Genomic DNA, 22339 nt, shown 5'->3' on the forward strand with positions numbered 1-22339 from the left:
ATAGAGGGGTGTTTTTTATCTGCAGAGCATAAAAATTCAAGCCCTTTGCTAAATAACTTTCCTTAAAAAGAGTTTCTGCATTCCATAGTTTTTTGTATTGGCATAATTCATTTTCAGCTGATGAGCTTTAATATTTTCCCTGAGTCATGTTGATTCTCAAATTTAAGTAAACATTCACACTATAATGTTTACTCCTCAAGTTGATTTGGGTGGTTGTGTTCTTCTTCAATCTATTTGCTTACTGCTGAGCCATATTTAAAATGCTCTTTCCTGAGCTACTCCTAGCTTGATAGTCTATGAATATGAGATTCTGCCACCAAATTTGGTCCCACAAAGATGCACAGATTACCCGGATTCTAAATATGCAAGAGGAGGGAAAATGACATAATCATCAGTAGCTGCTTGGAGTTTGTATAGCGAGTAGTTGAAGAACATTGACCTGGACAGGTATTTCCTGAGTTTTCACAGAGTGCTGACCATTTTCATTCTAATTTAAATTTAATGGGACAACATTTACAGTTTCCGAAGAGTGGGTCTTCCATGGAAAGGAAAAGGTATAAAGAAGATTATGAAATCATGAGGAAGAATGAGAGTGTGCTTTAAGAAGCAAATCGATAGTTGGCACAAGTCCTTGTGGTTTATAAACTGATAATGGGAAGTCCTGAAATAAAACTATGGAAAATGTATGTACCATGGATTAACGGGAAAAAAGGCCCATTTTTAAAATGGAAAGGGTAAAGGAGTGCTTCAGATTACACAAAGCAATTTTTGCACTGTGACTCTCTCTGGATTTAAATGAAAAGTGTCATTAATTAACAGACTTAAGGCTGAGTTTACTGCCTGAGGAGTTCCTCTTGTTTCATGCAAATTCTTCATTCTCTTGAGGTCCTCGAGTTCTGTATTCAACCTACCTATTCAGACTGAAGGAGCTTTCTGAGGGCATCCCAGCAACTCCACCTCATGTGTAAAACTTTCCGATGGCAGGCGCAGCTGGAAAAAATTGGAAAAAATCTGAACTGTGATGGCATAATCTGCCCATCCCTGTCATCCAATTGGACTTTATCGAGGCCCAGATGCAATATGCGATATGTGCCCAAAACAGACCCAACTACAGAAGACCCGAGAGAGCCAAATTGGACATATGCTCAGGGGTTAAAACATTAAATATTCAGTTTAAATGCCGATTTGAATGCTCAAGGATTTTGTGCCAGGCATAGATGGAAAGAGCAAGAGGAGAAAATAGCTATAATCTCCTTTTACTTTCTTGGGAGAGGCTCGCTGGAAGATGGAGAGGGAAGGATCTGGGGTCACAAGTGCAGTTAGCAGCCTGAATTGGCATGAAATTGAGAGAGGGAGAACCGGGCGAAGGGGTGGTATCAATCAGTCAGTCAATGGTATTTGTTGAGCGTTTACTGTGTGCAGAGCACTGTATTAAAGCACTTGGGGGAGTGCAATAGAATGGACTTTGGTAGGCATGATACTTGTCATAAAACAGCTTGGCCTAGTGGAAAGAACATGGACCTGAGAATCAGAGGACCTGAGTTCCAATCCAAGTTCTGTGCTTTTCCTGCTGTGTGACCCTAGGCAAGTCACTTAATTTACCCGTGCCTCAGTTTCCTCATCTGTAAAATGTAGATTTACTACCTCTTCTCCTTCCAACTCAGACTGTAAGCCCTATGTGGAACAGGAACTGTGTCTCACCTAATGATATTATATCTAGCCCCAGTGCTTTGTACAGTGCTTGGTACGTAGTACACACTCAACAATTACCACAGTTAAGAATCTTAAATCTAGGGAGAGGGAGTGGGCAAGTGATTATTAGTATTATTATTGTTGTTATTGATAATATTATTAATATTTTAGGGTATTTGTTAAGCACTCGCTATGTATCAAGCACTGTTCTAAGTACTGGGGTAGATAATTAGGTTGGACACAGTCCCCGTCCCACGTGGGGCTCACAGTCTTCATCCCCATTTTACAAATTAGAGACAAATTACAAATTAATGACACATTTTACATTTTAGAGAAGCAGCATGGCTCAGTGGAGAAGAGCACGGGCTTTGGAGTCAGAGGTCATGGGTTCAAACCCCGGCTCCGCCAATTGTCAGCTGTGTGACTTTGGGCAAGTCACTTAACTCCTCTGTGCCTCAGTTGCCTCATCTGTAAAATGGGGATTGAGACTGTGAGCCCCACGTGGGACAACCTGATCACCTTGTAACATCCCCAGCTCTTAAAACAGTGCTTTGCACATAGTAAGCGCTTAATAAATGCCATTATTATTATTATTATTATTACAAATGAGGGAACTGAAGAACAGATAAGTTAAGTGACTTGCCCAAGGTCACACAGCAGACAAGTGGCAGGCCCCAGCTGATTAGTGGAGACTGTTGCTAGGCAATCAGATGTGGCCTGTTGGACAGTCTGGGAGTGAGTTAGGAGTTGGGTTAAAGAAGTGGTTCTTAGGGGGAGGGTGATGACTTTAGCAGAGGAATAGACTGTGGAGAAGTCTTGCTGGTAAGAAGGCCATATGCGAGAAGGCTACAGTAATCTTGTCTGGAAATCATCAGTATCTCGGGTAGAAATTGGGGAGTGATAGCTAAAGGGTGGACAGTGAGTGATCTTATGAGCAGGTTTTGTTAAAAAAGCAATCCATTAGGACTGTGAACAGAGTACCCACATAGCTCCTCAAATTGATTATTTCCCATATGTTTACGGCATGGGTGAAAAAACTCTAGGGCGAGCATAAACAGTGAAATGAAATTTACCTATTACTTCTGATCTAATTTGAAGATCCAGTTATATTAAGTTGTATCAACACCACGGAAATTTTCTGGAGAATTGAGCAATTCTCAGGAATTAACTACTGAATAATTCTAATTCCCCTGAAGAGTTTGGCTATATCTGAGAGGAAAAAAAAAATTGATGTTGGGGCAGACTAGGCACATTCAGAACAAACTCTTACCCCATCCAGTGACGCTTTTCTGGACCAATGAGACTGCTGTCTATTTTCATTATATTATATTCTTTTCTTCATTGGCCAGAAGCTCTCATATCAAATCCCTAGGTGAGCGCTTTTGCTCTTTGCATGCAAATGCAAATCCACTTACAATGTAGTGATTCTTCTTCTGAGCATATATATCATCATCGATGGTATTTGTTGAGCACCTACTATGTGCAGCAGAGCACTCTACACTTGGGAGAGTACAGTACAACAGAGTTGGCAGAGACATTCCCTACCCTGTGATTTTAGCTCCTGAAAAACAGAAGCCATACTCATCAACAAAGGAATCAGTGGTACTTATTTAGTCAGTCAATCATATTTATTGAGCGCTTACTGTGTGCAGTGCACTATACTAAGCACTTGGGAGAGTACAATGTAACAATAAACCGACACATTCCTTGCCCACTGCATGCAGAGTAGCACACTCATGTAAATGAACCTGGAGTGGGTAATTTAACCCATGAGAATCAGGATTTTCCTAGTCCCTCTTGTTTCCACAGAGTGTCTCAAAGTCAGAGATTACTTTAGAAATGAAACAGCCACTGTACATTTCAGGCCAAGATAAGAAAATGCAACATCGTCCAAAAAAATGTAGCAGTTGTTTTCACTGATGGACCTAGAAATTAGAAAGCACAGGTAGAATTATTGTCTCCCTTCAGAAAAGGCATGGCAATTTAACCTGATCACTGAGACTGGGTGCCCACCAACAGATGGGATGACCATGATTTCTAGGGTTCTGAACCACCAGCTGAAGTGCCTGGTGACATGGCATTAGGGAAGAGAAATAGAAATGAAAAGAGGAGTAAACCTAGAGGAGCTCTCGTTTTCCTCTGCTCAGGCTACAGTTATTTCCACCACAGCTGAACTGGTCCAATCTGGAGCTGATCTTGGGAGTATCTAGCTGGCCTGGTGAGCCCGTTGTTGGGTAGGGACCGTCTCTATATGTTGCCAACTTGTACTTCCCAAGCACTTAGTACAGTGCTCTGTACACAGTAAGCGCTCAATAAATACGATTGATTGATTGAATGAATGAATGAATCCAATGAATGGTCCCATTTTGAGCCAATTTAGCTGGTGTGGTTGCCAGTGTTGCTGCCCTCTTTTTTTGCGTTTCTTTCATGGCGGTTGCTCTGACTAGGGTGGCCAGTGACAGCACATAGAAATACTGAACGGTCATTTGCCAACATTCCCCTCCGCCCCTCATCCAGTACTGGTCCAGGTGATCCAATATAAAACCAGACAATGACCACTCCTAGTGCTCACCGTAGCCCCGGTTGAACTGAGCCCCACTTTCATCCAGTGGTAGTGGCTACATGGATTAGGATGATCTGGTTCAGCAAGGATTGTACTGCATCCTCATCTTTCCTTTTCCCCCTTCTCCTTTCTCCCTTTCCTCTTCCTCCTCCTTCCTTTCTTTCTCGTTCTCCTCCTCTTTATTACTCTCCCCTCTCTCCATCCTTTCTTCTCTTTCTGGTCCCCTAGGCAGCCCAATCCCGGGCCTGCTAAAGTGACCGGATAGCTGGTCACTTTTGTGTTTGCCCGTGTGTGTTTCAGGGAAAGGATCATAAGCACCAGGTCAGTGTCAGAGCTGAGGGGTTCTGGAGCAGGCCTGTTCACTTCTCTTTACTCTTTTCTTCAGAATTCAAGGAATAATTCAGCACTGATAAAGACTGAACCAAAATTGTCAGTTGCTCATATCTTTAAAAGACAATATGGGAGATATATAAAACAGGCCTCACGTTTGTGAAGGGTCTGCTTTTTTTCACATTTTTCTCCACGAAGATATAAGTGAGATCTCACTATAAAAACTAAAATGGATCCCTGAGAAATGCCATATTAGACAAGAGGTCTTTTACTCTTTATATGTTACATTAGTATTAGAAACACATGTTGGAGGCCTCAGTGATTTTCTGTACAGACAATGGATCTTAAGTTTGGTTTTAGCAAATTTCTTTAGTTGGATGGTTTACTGATCTCCACGATTGACTAGGCCAGAAAGATCACATGTGAGGTGAAAAACAAAAAAGAAACTGAAAGAAAACTTTCTGAAAGTTGCGAGAAATTGTGGAGCATCAGGATTCTTCAAAAACCAAAAGCTTTTCTGTTTATATGCCAGTGATTATATTTCTCGTGAAGTTTTGGTTACAGTCAGGATATAATTTGGAAGAAATTATATCTATCATTTTTGACAATTTTCAGTAATTTGATAATTCTCCCATTTGGTAATTTGAAAAAATGAAAGCAATTTTAAAAATACATCTTAGTCAATGAATGGTCTGCTTTAGAAAAGTCTTTTTGAGTCATCTCTTTCCCACCAAGTGTATGTGTTTCAGTATTTTGCAGTGATCAAGGCTGTGTCCTTAAATAAAAGTGAAAAGTTGTATGTGACCTTCGCTGTCAGACTCAATTTGGACTGGGCCACAATACTTTGCATTTTATTTTTTAAATTAGCTGTTATCTTCTCATGCTGTTTGTAGAAGGACAGTGCTGCTCATACAATGGGATGTTTTTACTTCAGAGAATGATTTCTCTACCCTCATTTCCACATCGGCAAGTAAACATCACCTTTGTTAAGTGCCTCAAACTCCGGGTGCTGGAGCTGATGTCTTCTGTTTGCTCGCCCGGTTTTATGTGAATCCTTTACATGAAGCCACTGCTTTGTTTCTTTGTGATCTTGGACAACTTATATCTTCACTTGTCTCTCTCCTTTAGAAAAGAACACACATTTTTCCTCCCAGGCTCATTCAGGAGGTTTTATAGTTCTCTTTTCTTCTTCTTTATCTCCCCGATACTGGAGATACTGGAGCTCGTGGGCATTGATACCTGAGGTGGTGCGGCAATGTCGAAAAGCAGAGGGAGGACTTCCAGATTTTTCTTAGTCCAGGTGGGCTTACTGGGGATATTAAATGAGCATTTAGGGGAACACTGTCCACAACCTCTGATTTCCCAGTGGGAATAGACGGAGTGCTATAGACAGAGACCCAGACGTCGGTCTTGGTTCTGGAAGGGAGATTTGAGGCCATTTCACTTGGGCTACCCTTTACTTCTTCTTGATTGAAGAAATCGAAGGCAATTCATCCCCAAGAACTCCATCCTCTTCTGCAAATGCTGCCACCGAGATGCCAGGTGCCATCCACCTTGAGCTGCAGCCTGCAGGCAGCCCCTGGGGATGCTCCTTGAGCCTTTTGAACATGACTTGACTCTATTCTCACTGCCTGAAATTGGGAATCATTTCTGAATATCCAGCTGTACAAATACTCCACCCAGGGACAAGACAAGGATTTGCAGTACCCTCCAATTCCCTTAAGTACTGCTTTTCCCCTATTTTTCAACAGATAAACTGGATTTACTCAAAGAAAGAAAGTGCAAATAGACAAGAGCTGTAAAGGGGCAGGGAAAGTCAGAATTTTGTGTTGTGATTGCTTAGCTCAGCCTGAAAATGTCGGGTCAAAATAAATGTTCTCCCAAACCTACATCTGAACGCACCCCATCATTTACTTGAGGCTCTAGGCTATTATGGGGGCTCAAAAAACCATCAGAAAAATGTAGCGTACATTGTTTGAGGTGATTTTGTGTGTTTTGGTACATCAGTATGTTTGAGATTCAGATTCCTCTCAAGTGGAAATGGCCGAATTAACCCATTTAAGGTTTATTTACAAGACATAGTAATACAAATGTATGGTTTTTTTTTTTCCAGTGGGTGAGAAAATGTGAAGCGGTATTCTGTGAGGGCATAATAATGCCATGTAAGTTGCAAAAATGCAGTGAGATGCCTGCCATACAATTCACAGAAATATAATAATTTCCTTTCAAAATGGCAAATAGTTTCAGTGCTAAAGAACCAGTTTCTGATCATGGTTACAGATAGAAATTTTCTCTCCCCAGCAGAGCATCTAAAAAACCTTATCAAGATCAGCAGTAGTTCTTTGCAGAAAGGTACTTTCAATAGTTGAGTCTTCTTAGGGGATCTTTGGTCCAATCCTTTTTCTATTTTATTTATCATCCTCTGTCTTGTTTGATTACTATTGACAGGACTGATACCCATTGTTTGGGGATAGGAAAGGATGACCAGATCCACTTCAATGTCTACAGAAGAGATGGACATTATAGAGAAGCCACCCTACCCATATTCCTTCTGAATGGAGGATATTGCATTCCTGAACTATCAAAAATGAGTATTAATCCAATACCACAGGAAGCAGAAGGTCCTAGTGAGAGCTGATTTATACCCCATAGCAGGGTGATTTTCAAGAACTGTCAGTTCATTTGAAATGGCAACAGCAACAACAAAAACAACACCCCAAACTCTAGCCTTCTGTGAATCTCCCATGTAGTACAACTTGCACAAAATTGGGAAGTTATTTTGGAGGATTCCTGTATAATGCAGGAATTAGTATCCTCTCCATGCATACATACATGGCACAAGCCCTACAGGATTTCACTGTAGCCTGTATTAACAAAGAAGATGCTGCTCCTTTTTTTCTCTGCCTGGGCCTGGGATAAGGCAGTTATGAACAAAGGGCAAACTTCTGTTAAGGTGGGACACAAGATTATTAGCTTGTATTAAAGAAGGGGCCAGGTACCCTACACCAAAGTACTCATCATCCTTATGAACAGTCACTTTTTAGACTGGTAAATATATTGAGGGGAAGGTATATTTAGATGCCATCTTCACTCATTTATTCTTCAAATGGTAATGCTGCACATTTTGGGTTTCAGTATATTGCATTTTAAAACTAATGATGCATTCATTCTCGGAGCAAATCTTATTTCTAAACCCTAATTTAATAGAATTAAATTCTAAGCTGAATTGGTTTTATGAGATAAAACCCTGAAGTTGAGAACTGCATTTAGGAATAGTTCAGGTATTGAGTTTCTAATTTGCTTCCTGAGCATGGAAATCCCTCAGATAATCAATATTGACTACCTTTAATTGGTAGGAGAGTTTGTTGCTGAGTTTTTCATATTCTGCCAAAAGAATTGCCTCGGCACACCAGACAGTGACTAGATTGCTTTGGAGGGCTATGTAGCTTCCTGATTGGTCCTGGTTAAACTTGCCACCTGTCTTTGATCAGTTTCCCATAGTCATATTCAGCTCCAATAATGATCCCAGGAATCCAAGGAAAATCAGATCCCCTAGAGTTTAAAAGGATAGAAAACCAGGAAGTGAAATGGTGTCTGTCAATCCATTGGATAAATAAGAAAGGAGTGATTTATTCTCAGTAAATTTTTAAAGAACCAAGATGATTTCAAGCCCATTAAATGAGAGTGGAATGGTTTCAGTCCATTCTAGAAAGATAACGTCCACTTCTAGTACAGGGTCTGTTGCATCCTCCTCCTCTCCTCTCATGTTCAGTCTAAACACAGTAGAGGGGCTTGCTTTACCTTCTGGCTTGCTTGCTCTTAGACATAAATTTGTGTTAATACTTCAGTGGACAACTCATATCTTATTTTGAAGTTTCTGGTAGTCTTGTTTTGGAAAACCTGCATGGGTTTGTGGCCACCTCCAGCTGCTTCCACAGATAGCAGATGCGCTATGCCCATGGCGTTGCCTCTCTAGGTTCCATTTCTCTTGAGTAGTTCAGAAAGACGACTTGTGTGTAACATCTAGGTTGAATGGCTGGGAAGTAAATCTTAGTTCTGCCACACTTCTGTGCCAGTAAATTACCTTCTGTCAGCTTCATTACCTAGTTTCGCATGCACACATGGGACATTGAATGATTGGCATTTGACAATAAAAAAGGGTGAAATTTTATTAATGCAAATAATCTCTAATACAAATGGTCGGAGGCAGGCAATCAGAGGGGAAATGGCTTGTTTTCCATTCTCTCCCATCTTCCCAAGACTGAGCTATTCCAAGTATTGAAATGTGGCATTTTGAAGGCAGAAGTGCAAAACGATTGCTCTCTTCCACAAGAAGATGCAACAGGGCCTGGCGCGGGAGTCTAGGAGTCAGGATCCCAGGGATCTAATCCCAGTTTTGCCACTTGCCCATTGTGTGACTTTGGGCAAGTCGCTTAGCCTCTCTGGGACTCAGTTTCCCCATTTATAAAATGAGGAAATTTCTAAAATTACTCTTCCTGTTAGGTTGTGAGCCCTGTGTGGGAAAGGAACTGTATCCCACCTAGTTATCCTGTATTTGGCCCAGTGGTTAGTACTATACGTGGCACCTAATAAGTGCATAATCAATACCATAATTATTATTAGGAAAACCTCACCAGCCTTTACTTATGGAAGGCAAACTTAACAGCACTCATTTGGACCAAGTGTACTTGGACAACTCCCTAAGTGAGCCAAATTTCTCAATTGTCATGTAAGGCCTACTCAATTGAAGTGCCACTACATCTTGTTTCCTTTACATGTGGAACATTTACTTCTTCATTCTCTAGCAAGCTCAAGCAGAGACTACCAGTATGGAAAGAAAAACAATCAAGGCGTCTATTAAATATGTTTCAGGTCTCCTGGCTTTTCCTCAGGCATAAAGAGTATTTCATCTCATGGCTGTTGAATTTAAGTTTTCAGCTACTGCACGATTATAGACTCCCATCCATTCCTACAGTGTCTGAGCAGAACATTCAACCCCTAGAAAGCCAAGTCTAAATCTAGTGGAAGACGCTTTTTTTCTATCCCCATATTGTCCTCCATTGTGATTAAGAGCAGCCTTGGACTATCTTTGTAAGTTTCTTTCGTTTAGCCAACCAGGAAGAAGTTAAGTCCCCAAATATTCCAACAACTGGAAATCTTTGTGTGTTGGAAAAAGGATTTGAAATATTGGAAAATATGTGCTTGAACCAAGTACTGTGTGTCATGGAAAAAGAAAATTTTTTAGTGGAAAGGTTTAGCTGGGTATTGGCAATGCTGCAATTTTCAGTGGCAAAAGCCTCAGACGTTTTTATTGCATTCTTGACTGTTTGAGCGAATAGAGACAAATGGTCAAATCTAATGGGCGAATTAGTAGAGACCCTTTGAGAGCAATGGAGACTTCTTCAGTCCCGTAAACTAAGCCACAGAACCTTCAAAGTCCTCATTCTAGAAAAGAAAGCATTAGGGGAATGAAATGTGGGCCCAGCTTCTTGGTATTGTGTTAAGCTCCCGAATGGAAGTGAGATGAAGTGTAGACTCTTTTTGGAGGGAGGAAGCACCTAAGATTAAGACAATGGGGTCGGGGGAATGAAAGAAAGTAGAAGCTTCCAGTGTTAGATAACAAATACAATCACTTGGGGTTTTTTTCTGCACTGTAGAGGTAAAGGGTCTTTAAGAGAGCTGTATATTTGCACATACAAAAACATACATTTTCTCAACAACTCTCTGAGATGTTAGGGTAAAGGAAATCTAGATTAGAGATTATGTATCCGGACATAATATTGTTTTCTAGAGAAACTTCACCAGTGAAGTTCTTCATGGGGTGAATGGTCCTTCAATTCACCAACTGTTTTCCATCTACATACTCTGTTGCAAGGAATATGATTTAAGGGAGGAGTTTGAGGGAGATGTTCTGGGGCCACTGTACGTGTCATTACTCCTCACTCTCAGCTTCAAGGCTTTCCATCTCCTTGCCCCCTCCTACCTCACCAGCCTTCTCTCCTTCTACAACCCAGCCCGCACCCTCCGCTCCTCTGCTGCTAACCTCCTCACTGTGCCTCGTTCTCGCCTGTCCCACCGTTGTCCCCTGGCCTGGAATGCCCTCCCTCCACACATCTGCCAAACTAGCTCTCTTCCTCCCTTCAAAGCCCTACTGAGAGCTCACCTCCTTCAGGAGGCCTTCCCCGACTGAGCCCCCTTTTTCCTCTCCTCCTCTCCATCCCCCCCGCCCTACCTCCTTCCCCTCCCCACAGCACTTGTATATATTTGTACAGATTTATTACTCTAATTATTTTACTTGTACATATTTGCTACTCTGTTACTAATGTGCAAATAGCTGTAATTTTATTTATTCTGACAGTTTTGACACCTGTCTACATGTTTTATTTTGTTGTCTGTCTCCCCCTTCTAGACTATGAACCCACTGTTGGGTAGGGACTGTCTCTATATGTTGCCAACTTGTACTTCCCAAGAGCTTAGTACAGTGCTCTGCACACAGGAAGCACTCAATAACTATGATTGAATGAATTATTTCCTCCATTCCATAATTCAGTGGATGGTTAGAAAAAACTAATGCCACTGGAAACATCTTGAAGAGAAGCCCTGTCCGAGTGGGCCAGGTATTTTTTTAATAAGAATTTCAGTTTTTGCCTGAACCTACACAGGGTCAATCTATTCAACATTACCAGGTATTACATTGTAGAGACAGCGACAACATATGTGGAAGCAGGAACCACTAGTTCTGCTTCTTGATCAATCAATTGTACTTAGGGAGCACTTACTATGTGCAGAGCACTGTACTAAGTGCTTGGGAGAGTACAGTGCAGCAGAATTAGCAGACATGTTCCCTGCCCAAAATGAGCTTACAATCTAGAGACGAGCTTGCGGTCTAGGATTGGCAGTCTTGGTCTTCCTCAGGAGTCCTGAGATCAGGTTTTACCCCTGATTGACGGAGGGCGTTTTGGATTTTCCCACTCCTAAGACTTGGTGCTCAATTTGTTGCCCCCCGGGGGGGGGTCCTTAATAATAATAATTATAATAATAATGGTGATATTTGTTAAGCAGTTACTGTGTGCCAGGCACTTTACTAAGCACTGGCACGGAGACTAGCAAATCGGGTCGGACACAGTCCCTGTCCCGTAAGGGGCTCACAGTCTCAATCCCCATTGATTAGAGCAGTTGCTGCCAAAATCTAAGGTAGAACCTCAGACAGCCTTGCACACCCCAGGCCACAGTTGAAGTTTGGGCCTAGAGAAGGCATGTACATGGATACGGTATCCCAGAATAAAAATAAACCTGTTTATCCAACTTCAGTTCAGTACTGTGTTGTCCTGTGCTGAACTGCAGCAAATAGAACTAATAACAAAACTTTAATGACTCCTGGTCAACAAGTCAGTATTGTTATCACTGTAGGACCCAGAAGGAATTTGTGATATTTTTTTCAACCTGTCATTGCATTTGTTCCCCGCAGGCAGTTGGGGAGTGACTGAAAAAGCACCTCCAAATGGGACTCTGCTTGCAGAACACTCTGGACTTCAATTCTGCTGCAAGCAATGGCCCAGTAGAGTTTTTACTGTGTGCCTTTTACTAGTGGTTAAACATGTTTTTTTTTCTCCGCACTGACTTTTATATTTTAATCTGTGTTCAAGCTCTTTGTGGGAAAAAAAATAGTTTGTAACCATGTTTTGACAGTAATAAGACAGACTGAAACTTGGAAGTGAAGATATTGTGGTCTTTTGTAATTGTACTTAATCACAATATATTACAACAAAAGGCAAGTTTAAAGTGAGGGGAAAAAAAGAAGGAAGGAGAAGATAATCAAGGTGGTGCAGAGCAGCAGTCCTGGAGACCGTACTTTAAACATCAGATTCCAGTGCTTCAGGTTGTTGATTGGGCATTTTTGATCTAGCCCAGATGGGCCTGATTGCTACTCATTAACTCAGTGGTGACTGTGAGTCAAAAGTCTAATGTTCAGTGTTTGCGTACAACTGCTCTTCCTTTGTTCATCTTTAGGTTTATAAACTAAGGCATTCATTAGGGCTAGCCAAACCCCCACAGTTAGAAACAAGCTAAACTAGTCAATCCAGGAAATGAACTCAGAATCCTTAGATTGAGTTGCTTAGTTTCTGAGTTTCCCCCCTTGCCAACTGGCCACATGCATGTGAAATATGTTTCTTCATTCTCTAGCTGAGAAGCAGTGTGGCCTAGTGGAAAGAGCACAGGCCTGGGAGTTAGAATACCTGGATTCTAATCCCAGCTCTGCCAGTTGTTTGCTCTGCGACCTTGGGAAAGTTACATAACTTTTTTTGTGCCTCAGTTACTTCATCTGTAAAATGGGGATTAAATCCTCCACCTTCCAATGTGGACTATGAGCCCAGTTTGGGACAGAAACTGTGTCCAACCTGGTAAACTTCATGTACCCCAGTGCTTATAACAGTGCTTGACACAGAGTAGGGTTTAACAATGCCATAAAAAAGAGGCAACTGATTCACACTCTGGATACCTTGTCTTTGACTGATTTGATATTTGTTGGGTGGAACAATCATGTTCCCTCTGCTTTGGTTGTGTGAGGTACTCAACCTATGTGGAGACCTATTTGAGCCAATCTATATGGTGTTTTTCTTTTTTGAATTCATTGGTCGTTTTGATGTCCGTGATTTCTTCCTCCCTCTTTTTGGGTGGTATCTCCCGTGTACATAACTTGTTTCTCCATCCATCAGTGGTAGTTACTGAATGCCTGTGGCATGCAAAGCATTGTACTAAGTAATTGGGAGAGAGAGCAGAAGCAAGCCACACATTTCCTGACTTCAAGGAGTGTACAATCCGATGATTTCTGACAGCATCCGCTCCTGAAATCTTCATCACGTGGGACCTATCAGATGCTTACTTTTTGGCTTTGGCTGACTTTCTCTTATCCAGCAATGCATGCCAATGTAACATCCCCTCATCTTGTAGCCCAAATGTGTTTATCTTGTCCAAGGGCCACGAGAGATTTCCCTCTGAAACATTATTGCACCATGGAACCTTAGAAAGATTTGTGGGCTGTGGAAAGCCTGGTGCCTAGATCAGGAAAAAGCTTCAGTTTGCTGATTCATAAAAATGGGAATAATCGTCTGTGTCCTTCCTTACCTCACTGGGCAGTTGAAGGAATAAATGGGAGATTGTGTGTGAAAGGGCTTTTTGTGTTATAGGAAGAAAATGAGTTGTTGATTGCCACTCTTCATCCCAAAATATCATAGCAATGTCACTGATGGGTGCGGTCATACTTTTCTACAGCCGCTAAAGAACTTTGGATTCTTACAGGATGTAAGACTATAAATACATCCTGGAATAGGATGTAGGCAAATGACTTGGAAGAACAGAAAGCCTAAATCAAAAAACTAGGACTGAGAACCAACAAGATGCAGAAGGTAGTTTCAGTTAGGAGGTCATTGTCAAATAAGAGCTGATGTCTCTTTGTCTTCTTCCTACATGTTGAATGTTTATGGAAGTGGAATTTTGATGACTAAGTGGTTTTTAAACCATTACAATTGTTCTTTAGTATTATTGAAAATGTATCAAAGAATTCTGAATCAGGATATTAATTTTCTCAGTATGTACATAGGCTTGACAAGTCTAACAAAAAGCCTAAGCCGAAGGAATTTCATGTATTTTCTCTGTGCAAGTAGATAGCAAGCAAGAGGCACACACATGTTTAGGATTACAGCTGAGGAATTTTAGGTATGCACTTATTCATGCATATTTATGAGGTAATTAGTTGTCCACTCATGTATTGATACGGCTAGTTGCAAAAGCCCCCCAATCAAAGTTTGCAGGAAACAGGAGAGGGGCAGAAGGAGATTACAATGGAAATACATGGGTTAAAAGAGGCCACAATTTATTTTAGCAAGTGTCTGTCCTAGCAAATCTGAAATTGAATGTAGTTTTAAAATTCAGTAGAGAGGGAACAGATGTGATTTTTCCAACACTCTGAGCAAAGTATTTGTCTAACTTGTTAAAAAAAAAGTTTCCCTCACTGATCACTTAATAATGGGAAATTTCCCTATTAAGTTCATGGCAAAGGAAGAAAAATCTCTTTGATTTCACTTTTTTCAAAACAATTTGTTATACATACTTGTAGGTACACATGAACAAGTCTAAGCATGCTGCGTTTTAGCAAATACTAATTTAGGGGTGAAGGGAGTGTTCTAAGAAGCAGAGCAGCCTAGCAGAAAGACCTGGGTTCTAATCCCGGCCCCACTGCTTGTCTGCCATGTGACCTTGGGTAAGTCACTTCACTTCTCTGTGCCTCAGTTACTTCACCTGAAAAAATGAGGATTAAGAATGTCTGACAGGGACTCTGTCCAACCTGATTAACTTACATCTACCCCGATGCTAGATACAGTGACTGGGACACATTAAGCACTTAAATACCAATGAAAAAATTAGGCTAGAAATACTAATGGTTGACCATCTGTGTGTAAGCATAATTATAGCAAGTGTGATTAACTGTGACTACAACTAAGTTTTTCTCATCAGCAAAATAGGAAGAAAAGGTGAATGGGCAATAAATTCTTAGCTTTGACCCCACTGTCCTAGAAGTCCCTCCTGTATCCTTCTTCCATAATGCTTTAGAGGGTTGTTTCTAGTGTAAACAAAACATTCAAAATGTTTGAGACAGAAATTGACAATGAAGGAATGTGTTGCTTGCAGAGTCTTCCATGCATTCAATATGAGATCTTCCTAGATATCAAAGAAGACAGTTTGTTGAACCTGTGTTTTTGAAAATCTGTTCCTACATTAGATCTAAGAGAAAAGCGTCTAACTCTTCAAATCATCTTAACACTTGTAAAATCCCTGCTGAATCTTTGTTTTTCCCCTTTTCTGGCTGTGACACAAGCCTTTTTTTCTTTTGGTTGTTGGTGTGTTTCCATTTATGTTGTTCAAAAATCTCCTAAGATTCACCTCTTTCATGGAAGCTGTGCCTAAAATAAGCTCTTGGAGAGGAATTTGGGGATCACTTTAACCATAAAGGCAAAAACCAAATACCTTACTCCCTGTTGCCCTCTTCACTGCTGTCTCCTGGCAAATTAGCTGTCCTGTTGTCTTCTACAGCTTCCCAAATCCAGGGTGGCTTTAAACCACTAGGCAGAAGGGCCAGCTTTCCCAGTCTACCACCTTCAGGGCGGATTCGTGGGGTTGTTTATACAACTCACCATCATCTCATTCATCAGTAAGTATTCGTTGAGGACTGACTTTGTGCAAAGTGCTGCGCTAAGCTGTTGGGAAAGCACAATAAAACTGTAAACATAATATCTGTCCTCAAGGTGCTCCTGATCACCACCCCGACAACACTTTTTTCCTCCTCCTTCTTCCGCTCCTCCTCCTCCTCCTTTTCCTCCTCGTCTCTCATCCAATCATACCTCCATCACAGCCTCAGCCAAGTTAAAAGAAGCTCCAGATGTGCCAGGAAGAGGAGCATATTTCTGAAAGCAGAAGTATGTTTCCAGAAAGTCACAGGGGGATATTTTGGTCTGTGGGCAGGTGGGGGAAGCAGGAAAAATAAGAGGCTATTACACTTCCTCTGCCACAAACCCACCGCAATCTTAATCTGACCCTGCCTGTCTTCCACTTCCCATTAGCTCAGACATCTCTGTTCCCACATTTGGAATTCTTATCAAAACCCACCTCCTCCAGGAAGACTGCCAACTCATTCAAGCCACCTCCCTTTCTGCTCATAGTCTATTGTTAGGCCTTTTTGATTGAAGGGTTCACGTTGCAAAATGATGAAAGGTAATGAAATATAGAGATAAGGGAAAGTTACCCAAAATGTAATGTTGCGAGTTTGAAATTTAGGCTAATGATTTATTTTTCTTTAATGAAACATGAGATGTGTGGTCACCACTTCAAGTTTCAGCATTCTTGTAAGGCTTTTTATCCTCCTCAATGTAATTTTGGTGAATTTATTATTATTATTATTGCATTTGTTAAGCCCTTACTATATGTCAAGCACTGTTCTATGTGCAGTGGTCGATACAACTTAATCAGATTTAACAGAGTCCTTATCCCACATGGGGCTCACAGTCTATGTAGGAGGGAGAACAGGTATTGAATCCTCATTTTACAGGTGAGGAAACTGAGTCACGGGGAAGGTAAGTAACTTACCCAAGGTCACAAATCAGCTGGCAGAGCCGGGATTAAAATGCCAGTCCTCTGACCCCCAACCCATGCTCTTTCCACGGGGGCACACTGCTCGGACAGTTCTTCCATTACACTTTTATTTTTCCGGTATACATAGGGAATTAGGGAATATTTTTCTGACAACCCGTATCTAGTTGAATAGAATGGTAAGTGATTTTTGGAAGAAACAATTATGTTGCTGCACATGGTGTTGGTCATGGCATGTGTGCTGTGGTGAGAGTTTTCTAAGCAAAAGGATCACCAGGAATGGAACTGTTATAGAAGAAATGAATGTATTGGTAATAGTGTGATTGAAGCATGTGGGTTATTTTCTGTAGACTCAACATTTTACTGCACTCATAAGATGAAATTTTGGAGGCTTGAATCCTGAAGAGTTGGAACCAAATACTGATGATTTTTCCCTCAGGGATACACTTCCTTCCACAGTCATACTGAATGTAAACATTGTCATGTCAGAACTGGGAATCTTAAAGAAGCTGGGAATTCTTCAAGCTTCTCTGTGTAGTGGTTGCATTGCAATACACATCTTGGATCTTTGTGGGCTTGATTACTTTGAGATGATTGTCTTCCCTCGACAATGTTGACTTGGGTTGTTTTAATCATGTTGTGTCTGAAATCTTGTTATTGACATTCAGAACAGTTCCTTTTGTACCAAATATCTTCACACATTTTAAAATAGCAGTTCAACTTGGGGCATTTCAGCTGTGCACACGAAAGAGTGTGAATTGTCTTTGAATCTGTGTGATTGACTTGTACGCTAATAAAACTCATGCTTTTGTTCTTTGTTCACTAAACACTCTCGTTAATATCAGCTATTCCTTTTGTCTAAAATGACTTCATTATGCCAGTTTTTCTGCAATGTTGAGGAAAATTAAAAACATTAATTATGATTGTAAGCCAGTTACTCTTACTCGAAAACGGGTCTACGTCTATCACGTTGGTCTCACGGCTTTGAGTTTTGCTGTGCACACATACACATGTGTATATAATGTATACGCTGTGTACATTCATACCATCAATGGTGTTAATTGAGCTCTTACTGTGTGCAGAGCACTGTACTAAGCTCTTGTTGTACAGTACAACAGAGTTGGTAAGTACGTTCTCTGACCATAGTGAGCGTCAAGCTTATATTCCTATATACATATATATATATATAACTGTCTTTAGTATTGGAAGGTGATGGCACTGGAGCTTAATTTTTGGGGGGTGTGAAGATGACTGAAAAGATTGACGCAGGATAGATGATCCTGATCACACTGTGCATATTCAAGATTGCTTCATTTTGTGCTCTTGGGTTTCTTGGGCTCTCACCCACTAAATACTTGTGTATTCCCCTGGTAGCACATAGGCACCTGTCTTTAAACTCTTCCCCCTACCCTGTGATTTATTTTAGAGTCAACCTCCCCTACTAGATTGTAGCCTCGAAGGCGGGGATCATGTGTGCTAGCTCATTTGTACTTTCCCAAGCACTTAGTGCAGTAAATACAATTGATTGATGTGGTTTTACAATGCTGGTCCCAGTCTACACTTTTGAATTTTAGGCTCTAGGTTTTGCTTGAAAGGACCCACTCCAGTCCTGTTAGCAGCTTACCAGTCCATGCAGCCTTCTCATCTTCTTGCTCTTCTTCTGTGACACCAATAGTATTCATTGCTACCGTCCCCATCATTGCCCTGAGCTTTATGGGCCCATCCTGGGGCTGTGCATGAATGGGTTTCTATCTTGGCTGGAAACAAGACCTTCCAGCCACACTGACGAGTCTCACTCATTTATGGTCCCAGGTTGGGTCATTTGTGCCTGGGGTCAGTTGTGACAGTGCCAAAAAGCCACAGCTGCACAACTGGTCAGCTCAGCCAAATTACCACCAACAACCGCACCTGGATGAATGTGACGATAGTTCCTGCTGCTTCAGCTTAGGCAGTGATGGAGCGTAGAAGAGAGTTGCTGCTTTTTTCTCTGTACCCTTTCCTTTCTCCTGTGCCTCTTTTCTTTCCTTTCCCCTCCTTATCTTGCTTCCCTTTATCTCCATTCCCATTCTCTCTCTCTTTCCCCCCACTCCGTTCTTCCTTTCTCTATTTCCCTTTCCTTCTCTTCTCCTTTTTCCCCTTTCTCCCCTCTATTTTATCCCTTTTCTTTCTCTTTTCCCCCCTCTCTCTTCACCTGAAAGTACCAGAGAAGCAGCATGGCCTAGTTGCAAGAGCCTGGGCTTGGGAGTCAGAGGACGTGAGTTCTAATCCCGGCTCTGCCACCTGTCTGCTGTAGGACTTTGGGCAAGTCACTTAACTTTTCTGTATCCGTTACCTCAACTGTAAAATGGGAATTAAGACTGTGAGCCCCATGTGGGATGGTGACTGTATCCAACTTGATTACCGTGTATCTACCCCAGTGCTTAGAACAGTCAGTGGCATATAGTAAGTGCTTAAGAAATTCCATAATAACAATAATAATAATGATGATGATTATTACCTCTCTTCATTATTTTCCCTCTCTCAAATTCTCCCTCTGACGACTTAATATAGAGGGTTGGACAATATTATAGTTCAGCAGACTTCAGTTTTATCTCTCCCTTGATGCCACACTAGGTCATGCTCCGACCGACTCCCAGAGGAAATGCTAGTCGTCTTGATTTGGTTTTCTATACCCTAATCATTTACATTCAGGATACATGATGAATTTTAAATGGTTAATTGACATTGTATGAAGACCTTGAGGGCAGATACTGTGGCTTTTAGGTACTCTGTCCAGGATTTGGGGACACCTAAAGGAAACCACGACCAGCTTTTCCCAGCCCTAACCAGGCCAGTGCTTGATGCCCTCATTTAATAATAATAATGATAATGATTGTATTTATTAAGCGCTTACTATGTGCAAAGCACTGTTCTAAGCGCTGGGGAGGTTACAAGGTGATCAGGTTGTCCCACAGGGGGCTCACAGTCTTAATTGTCATTTTACAGATGAGGTAACTGAGGCCCAGAGAAGTTAAGTGACTTGCCCAAAGTCACACAGCTGACAAATGGCAGAAACTGGATTTGAACCCATGACCTCTGACTCCAAAGCCCGTGTTCTTTCCACTGAGCCACGCTGCTTCTCCCAAATTTAAATTTGGAATCCACAGCATGCAAACCCCAAATTCCTGAAGGACTTGATGGTGCATGATAATACAGTCTTAAATGTGTCCTTTGAATGGTGGCTGGACAACATCTATTGTGGATGTTTAGTAAATAGCAAGTAATGGGGATACTTATTTTAGGGAGTGAGGCAGGGCTGTAGGTTGGCATGTAGTGGCTGCTCATTCCCACATATATGCTGCACAGAGAAGCATAAATTACCTCTTGGTCTAGAGTCCATCACTAGTTTGGCTTCACCATGATGCCCTCATTTAATAATAATAATGATGGTATTTATTAAGCGCTTACTATGTGCAAAGCACTGTTCTAAACGCGAAACTGCAAAAACTAGGCCTGGGAGCCAGTTGGGTCCAGATGAAAGAGAACCTGCCTGGAGTTGATCCAGTGCGTATTTGACTATTTCACATCTTCGGAGCCCTCACTTTGGGGACCTCCAATTGCCAGGAAGGGTGAAGTAGGGATGCTGGGCCTTACCATGCATAGGTAGGGTGGCCACTGAAGACCCTTATGGATATTGAGGAACAGCATGGCATAATGGGAGTCAGAAGATCATGAGTTCTAATCCTGACTCCACCACTTGTTTGCTGTACGGCCTTGGGCAAGCCACTTAACTTCTCTGTGCCTCAGGTGCCTCATCTGTAAAATGGGGATGAAGACTGTGAGCCCTGTGTGGGACAGGGACTGTGTCCAACCCAATTTCCTTGTATCCACCCCAGTAATTAATACAGTGCCTGGCACATAGTAAGTGCTTAACAAATATCATAAGTATTATTATTATTATTATTACTGGATGCACCTCAGTATGTGATGTCACATGGGCCAGGCTGGAAATGTAGAATAACATGAAGATGTCCTACGCACTATTTTGCCGAAGTTTTTCCAGAGCTGCCCAAATCTAGAAAATTGTCTCCGGGGGACATCCCGATCTACCCAGTTGCTTCAGAGCCTTCACAGTTTCCTCCCAGCCCCGTCTGATCACAAACACTCCTAAGTCAGGGAACCAGCAGCAGAACCCAAGGCAGAGATGTGATTGGGCACTTAAATTAAAAATGCCAGAAATACAGGCATCTGATGCCATACTAATAATGGGCAGCGACAGAATAGCTGAAAAACAGACAAATGGCCATTCTGGTTAGAAATGCTCTTGAACACAGATTGCATGAAAGGTGGGGCCCTCCCCAAACTAAGGTCTCAACCATATTTGGGCCCTAACCAGAGCCTGGCTGAACCTAGACAAATGTGGCTCTCGGCTTGGCTTAAAGCAGGTTGAAGATGTTCAGGGCACGTAAACCTTCACCTTCTGGGCAAATGTTTGAATGTCATGCATAGTAGTTCCACCCCACAAGGGGCTATGACCATCCTCCCCTCCCCTCTAAAATATGTCTAATCACAAGAAAAAGCATTAAACAGGTGGACTTACAAGTTGATTTTTAGCTGCCACCTAAATGACTGGATTCACCTGGATTGAGTGTTTGACCTGGGCTTTGCTGATTTGTGTAACCCTGATTAACTCTGATTTGCATAGCATCATTTTACAGAGTTGGGACAAACAGATTTCAGATACAGGTAGAAGAGAAGCAAACAAGGCCAAACCAATTCCTGCCCAGTGGGTAGTGACCTTGGAAAAGAGAACATTATGTGGGGGGAAAAGGAAATCACCCCAGGTGTTTTGGTACTGGCTAGAGGAGGCAACCTGGTTAGAGAGAAGTTGTCTTGGTTGAGAGAGGTGTAACGGTGGTGGGTGTGATCATACTGACCTATTTAAGACTCCTTGTAGGGACAGAAAGGAAGTCTGACTGCCAGAGATTATCTTAAGTACTTAGGGTCTACACCACGTGGTGGAGAGTTCTATGCATCAGCAATGAATTGATGTCACCTGGAGAGGTATCCTCAGATCTGGGTTTTGAACCAGTGCCACTTTGGAGTAGCACTATGACTGTGATTCTAAAGCTGTGTCCCCTGGGGGAGGAACCCTACATTAGTGCTCTGGAACCAGAGATAACTGCTAAGAGATCTACTAATGACGTGATCGGAACCTGAATCAAGAGATTTAGCTGCTCCCAGGTCAGTGATCCAGGTTGTTGTACCCTGACAAGCCATAGAGGAGCCCTATGGTTTGGGTGGAGACACAATGGGAGTGTTTCCTGTGGCAAAAGGATGGATACTTGGTGATCCTTCTAAGATCAGCTGAGCCATGCTTATTTCAGGCTTGTGAGTGGATAGGTCCAGTGAGGACTCTCAGCACAAGTTGTTGTTCCAGATTTCTGGGGCCTCCAGGATATCCTTCTGATGATAGTGACTACCGGAGTGATAAACATAGGTGCAAATAACTGGTACATTTGTCTTATATTTTTTCGGGGGCTTTATTTATACTCTAAAAATGCTGTAGCTCTTTCTAATCAGATCTGCTGACCTGGTGACAACATAGAATGGCAGTGTCCGCCCCTTCTT

This window comes from Tachyglossus aculeatus, chromosome 11 (genome assembly GCF_015852505.1).
Source record: "Tachyglossus aculeatus isolate mTacAcu1 chromosome 11, mTacAcu1.pri, whole genome shotgun sequence".
In the NCBI taxonomy this organism is placed as follows: domain Eukaryota; kingdom Metazoa; phylum Chordata; class Mammalia; order Monotremata; family Tachyglossidae; genus Tachyglossus; species Tachyglossus aculeatus.